The sequence below is a fragment of the Carassius carassius genome, unplaced genomic scaffold (assembly GCF_963082965.1).
Source record: "Carassius carassius unplaced genomic scaffold, fCarCar2.1 SCAFFOLD_60, whole genome shotgun sequence".
Lineage (NCBI taxonomy): Eukaryota > Metazoa > Chordata > Actinopteri > Cypriniformes > Cyprinidae > Carassius > Carassius carassius.
This window is the reverse complement of record NW_026775084.1, coordinates 435,001-440,000: the sequence shown is the minus strand read 5'-3', so window position 1 is coordinate 440,000 and position 5,000 is coordinate 435,001. Positions and strand designations below refer to the sequence as shown.

At 38.3% G+C, this 5,000-nt stretch overlaps 9 non-coding genes across 9 annotated transcripts; all 9 read left to right on the top strand.

Annotated features, from left to right (window-relative positions):
* Positions 1 to 379: 379 nt before the first annotated feature.
* Positions 380 to 498, top strand: LOC132136541 (5S ribosomal RNA). Its single transcript, XR_009431400.1, has one exon. It is a non-coding gene; the product is annotated as a 5S ribosomal RNA (ribosomal RNA).
* Positions 499 to 1,112: 614 nt separating this feature from the next.
* On the top strand, positions 1,113 to 1,231 carry LOC132136540 (5S ribosomal RNA). The gene has a single exon (XR_009431399.1). It is a non-coding gene; the product is annotated as a 5S ribosomal RNA (ribosomal RNA).
* A 387-nt stretch (positions 1,232 to 1,618) lies between these two features.
* LOC132135695 (5S ribosomal RNA) lies at positions 1,619 to 1,737 on the top strand. The gene has a single exon (XR_009430624.1). It is a non-coding gene; the product is annotated as a 5S ribosomal RNA (ribosomal RNA).
* An 84-nt stretch (positions 1,738 to 1,821) lies between these two features.
* LOC132136537 (5S ribosomal RNA) lies at positions 1,822 to 1,940 on the top strand. The gene has a single exon (XR_009431397.1). It is a non-coding gene; the product is annotated as a 5S ribosomal RNA (ribosomal RNA).
* A 494-nt stretch (positions 1,941 to 2,434) lies between these two features.
* On the top strand, positions 2,435 to 2,553 carry LOC132136536 (5S ribosomal RNA). The gene has a single exon (XR_009431396.1). It is a non-coding gene; the product is annotated as a 5S ribosomal RNA (ribosomal RNA).
* Positions 2,554 to 3,153: 600 nt separating this feature from the next.
* Positions 3,154 to 3,272, top strand: LOC132136535 (5S ribosomal RNA). Its single transcript, XR_009431395.1, has one exon. It is a non-coding gene; the product is annotated as a 5S ribosomal RNA (ribosomal RNA).
* Positions 3,273 to 3,659: 387 nt separating this feature from the next.
* On the top strand, positions 3,660 to 3,778 carry LOC132135545 (5S ribosomal RNA). The gene has a single exon (XR_009430484.1). It is a non-coding gene; the product is annotated as a 5S ribosomal RNA (ribosomal RNA).
* Positions 3,779 to 3,862: 84 nt separating this feature from the next.
* LOC132136534 (5S ribosomal RNA) lies at positions 3,863 to 3,981 on the top strand. Its single transcript, XR_009431394.1, has one exon. It is a non-coding gene; the product is annotated as a 5S ribosomal RNA (ribosomal RNA).
* A 494-nt stretch (positions 3,982 to 4,475) lies between these two features.
* On the top strand, positions 4,476 to 4,594 carry LOC132136533 (5S ribosomal RNA). The gene has a single exon (XR_009431393.1). It is a non-coding gene; the product is annotated as a 5S ribosomal RNA (ribosomal RNA).
* The last annotated feature ends 406 nt before the right edge of the window (positions 4,595 to 5,000 follow it).

Genomic DNA, 5,000 nt, shown 5'->3' with positions numbered 1-5,000 from the left:
TTTGCATAAATAAAAAAAAAAAAAAAAAAAAAAGATTCAATGCCCAGTCTTAGAAAACCGAAACAGGTTTGGGCCTGTTTAGTAGTTTTGGAACTTTTCACTAATTGTCTAATAATCTAGCAAAACAAAAAAAAAAAAAAAAGAGTCAATGCCCAGTCTTAGAAAACCGAAACAGGTTTGGGCCTGGTTAGTACTTTTGGAAATTTTCAGTAATTATGTAATAAATTTGCAAAAAAAAAAATTAAATAAATAAAGAGTCAATGCCCAATCTCAGAATCTAAGCAGGTTTGGGCCCAGTTAGTACTTGGATGGGAGACTGCTTGGAAATACCGATTATAGTGGCTGATCTTTAAATAGCCCTCTCTTTGCAGCCTCATTCGCTTACGGCCATACCAGCCTGGCTATGCCCGATCTCGTCTGATCTCGGAAGCTAAGCAGGTTTGGGCCTGGTTAGTACTTGGATGGGAGACCGCCTGGGAATACCAGGTGCTGTAAGCTTTTAGGTTTCCTTCTCTACTTATATAATGCACTGGCGGTTATAGTGGCTGATCTTTAAATAGCCCTCTCTTTGCAGCCTAGTACTTTTGGATTTTTTAAGTAATTATCTAAGAGTTTTGCATAAATAAAAAAAAAAAAAAAAAAAAAGAGTCAATGCCCAGTCTTAGAAAACCGAAACAGGTTTGGGCCTGTTTAGTAGTTTTGGAACTTTTCACTAATTGTCTGATAATCTAGCAAAAAAAAAAAAAAAAAAAAAAAAGAGTCAATGCCCAGTCTTAGAAAACCGAAACAAGTTTGGGCCTGCTTAGTAGTTTTGGAACTTTTCATTAATTGTCTAATAATCTAGCAAAAAAAAAAAAAAAAAAAAAAAAAAAAAAGAGTCAATGCCCAGTCTTAGAAAACCGAAACAGGTTTGGGCCTGGTTAGTACTTTTGGAAATTTTCAGTAATTATGTAATAAATTTGCAAAAAAAAAATTTAAATAAATAAAGAGTCAATGCCCAATCTCAGAATCTAAGCAGGTTTGGGCCCAGTTAGTACTTGGATGGGAGACTGCTTGGAAATACCGATTATAGTGGCTGATCTTTAAATAGCCCTCTCTTTGCAGCCTCCTTCGCTTACGGCCATACCAGCCTGGCTATGCCCGATCTCGTCTGATCTCGGAAGCTAAGCAGGTTTGGGCCTGGTTAGTACTTGGATGGGAGACCGCCTGGGAATACCAGGTGCTGTAAGCTTTTAGGTTTCCTTCTCTACTTATATAATGCACTGGCGGTTATAGTGGCTGATCTTTAAATAGCCCTCTCTTTGCAGCCTAGTACTTTTGGAATATTTCAGTAATTATCTAAGAGTTTTGCATAAATAAAAAAAAAAAAAAAAAAAAAAAAAGAGTCAATGCCCAGTCTTAGAAAACCGAAACAGGTTTGGGCCAGGTTAGTACTTTTGGAAATTTTCAGTAATTATGTAATAAATTTGCAAAAAAAATTTTAAATAAATAAAGAGTCAATGCCCAATCTCAGAATCTAAGCAGGTTTGGGCCCAGTTAGTACTTGGATGGGAGACTGCCTGGAAATACCGATTATAGTGGCTGATCTTTAAATAGCCCTCTCTTTGCAGCCTCGTTCGCTTACGGCCATACCAGCATGGCTATGCCCGATCTCGTCTGATCTCGGAAGCTAAGCAGGTTTGGGCCTGGTTAGTACTTGGATGGGAGACCGCCTGGGAATACCAGGTGCTGTAAGCTTTTAGGTTTCCTTCTCTACTTATATAATGCACTGGCAGTTATAGTGGCTGATCTTTAAATAGCCCTCTCTTTGCAGCCACCTTCGCTTACGGCCATACCAGCCTGGCTATGCCCGATCTCGTCTGATCTCGGAAGCTAAGCAGGTTTGGGCCTGGTTAGTACTTGGATGGGAGACCGCCTGGGAATACCAGGTGCTGTAAGCTTTTAGGTTTCCTTCTCTACTTATATAATGCACTGGCGGTTATAGTGGCTGATCTTTAAATAGCCCTCTCTTTGCAGCCTAGTACTTTTGGAATTTTTCAGTAATTATCTAAGAGTTTTGCATAAATAAAAAAAAAAAAAAAAAAAAAAGATTCAATGCCCAGTCTTAGAAAACCGAAACAGGTTTGGGCCTGTTTAGTAGTTTTGGAACTTTTCACTAATTGTCTAATAATCTAGCAAAACAAAAAAAAAAAAAAAAGAGTCAATGCCCAGTCTTAGAAAACCGAAACAGGTTTGGGCCTGGTTAGTACTTTTGGAAATTTTCAGTAATTATGTAATAAATTTGCAAAAAAAAAAATTAAATAAATAAAGAGTCAATGCCCAATCTCAGAATCTAAGCAGGTTTGGGCCCAGTTAGTACTTGGATGGGAGACTGCTTGGAAATACCGATTATAGTGGCTGATCTTTAAATAGCCCTCTCTTTGCAGCCTCATTCGCTTACGGCCATACCAGCCTGGCTATGCCCGATCTCGTCTGATCTCGGAAGCTAAGCAGGTTTGGGCCTGGTTAGTACTTGGATGGGAGACCGCCTGGGAATACCAGGTGCTGTAAGCTTTTAGGTTTCCTTCTCTACTTATATAATGCACTGGCGGTTATAGTGGCTGATCTTTAAATAGCCCTCTCTTTGCAGCCTAGTACTTTTGGATTTTTTAAGTAATTATCTAAGAGTTTTGCATAAATAAAAAAAAAAAAAAAAAAAAGAGTCAATGCCCAGTCTTAGAAAACCGAAACAGGTTTGGGCCTGTTTAGTAGTTTTGGAACTTTTCACTAATTGTCTGATAATCTAGCAAAAAAAAAAAAAAAAAAAAAAAAAAAAAAGAGTCAATGCCCAGTCTTAGAAAACCGAAACAGGTTTGGGCCTGTTTAGTAGTTTTGGAACTTTTCATTAATTGTCTAATAATCTAGCAAAAAAAAAAAGAGTCAATGCCCAGTCTTAGAAAACCGAAACAGGTTTGGGCCTGGTTAGTACTTTTGGAAATTTTCAGTAATTATGTAATAAATTTGCAAAAAAAAAATTTAAATAAATAAAGAGTCAATGCCCAATCTCAGAATCTAAGCAGGTTTGGGCCCAGTTAGTACTTGGATGGGAGACTGCTTGGAAATACCGATTATAGTGGCTGATCTTTAAATAGCCCTCTCTTTGCAGCCTCCTTCGCTTACGGCCATACCAGCCTGGCTATGCCCGATCTCGTCTGATCTCGGAAGCTAAGCAGGTTTGGGCCTGGTTAGTACTTGGATGGGAGACCGCCTGGGAATACCAGGTGCTGTAAGCTTTTAGGTTTCCTTCTCTACTTATATAATGCACTGGCGGTTATAGTGGCTGATCTTTAAATAGCCCTCTCTTTGCAGCCTAGTACTTTTGGAATATTTCAGTAATTATCTAAGAGTTTTGCATAAATAAAAAAAAAAAAAAAAAAAAAAAAAGAGTCAATGCCCAGTCTTAGAAAACCGAAACAGGTTTGGGCCAGGTTAGTACTTTTGGAAATTTTCAGTAATTATGTAATAAATTTGCAAAAAAAATTTTAAATAAATAAAGAGTCAATGCCCAATCTCAGAATCTAAGCAGGTTTGGGCCCAGTTAGTACTTGGATGGGAGACTGCCTGGAAATACCGATTATAGTGGCTGATCTTTAAATAGCCCTCTCTTTGCAGCCTCGTTCGCTTACGGCCATACCAGCATGGCTATGCCCGATCTCGTCTGATCTCGGAAGCTAAGCAGGTTTGGGCCTGGTTAGTACTTGGATGGGAGACCACCTGGGAATACCAGGTGCTGTAAGCTTTTAGGTTTCCTTCTCTACTTATATAATGCACTGGCAGTTATAGTGGCTGATCTTTAAATAGCCCTCTCTTTGCAGCCACCTTCGCTTACGGCCATACCAGCCTGGCTATGCCCGATCTCGTCTGATCTCGGAAGCTAAGCAGGTTTGGGCCTGGTTAGTACTTGGATGGGAGACCGCCTGGGAATACCAGGTGCTGTAAGCTTTTAGGTTTCCTTCTCTACTTATATAATGCACTGGCGGTTATAGTGGCTGATCTTTAAATAGCCCTCTCTTTGCAGCCTAGTACTTTTGGAATTTTTCAGTAATTATCTAAGAGTTTTGCATAAATAAAAAAAAAAAAAAAAAAAAAAGATTCAATGCCCAGTCTTAGAAAACCGAAACAGGTTTGGGCCTGTTTAGTAGTTTTGGAACTTTTCACTAATTGTCTAATAATCTAGCAAAACAAAAAAAAAAAAAAAAGAGTCAATGCCCAGTCTTAGAAAACCGAAACAGGTTTGGGCCTGGTTAGTACTTTTGGAAATTTTCAGTAATTATGTAATAAATTTGCAAAAAAAAAAATTAAATAAATAAAGAGTCAATGCCCAATCTCAGAATCTAAGCAGGTTTGGGCCCAGTTAGTACTTGGATGGGAGACTGCTTGGAAATACCGATTATAGTGGCTGATCTTTAAATAGCCCTCTCTTTGCAGCCTCATTCGCTTACGGCCATACCAGCCTGGCTATGCCCGATCTCGTCTGATCTCGGAAGCTAAGCAGGTTTGGGCCTGGTTAGTACTTGGATGGGAGACCGCCTGGGAATACCAGGTGCTGTAAGCTTTTAGGTTTCCTTCTCTACTTATATAATGCACTGGCGGTTATAGTGGCTGATCTTTAAATAGCCCTCTCTTTGCAGCCTAGTACTTTTGGATTTTTTAAGTAATTATCTAAGAGTTTTGCATAAATAAAAAAAAAAAAAAAAAAAAAGAGTCAATGCCCAGTCTTAGAAAACCGAAACAGGTTTGGGCCTGTTTAGTAGTTTTGGAACTTTTCACTAATTGTCTGATAATCTAGCAAAAAAAAAAAAAAAAAAAAAAAAGAGTCAATGCCCAGTCTTAGAAAACCGAAACAAGTTTGGGCCTGCTTAGTAGTTTTGGAACTTTTCATTAATTGTCTAATAATCTAGCAAAAAAAAAAAAAAAAAAAAAAAAAAAAGAGTCAATGCCCAGTCTTAGAAAACCGAAAC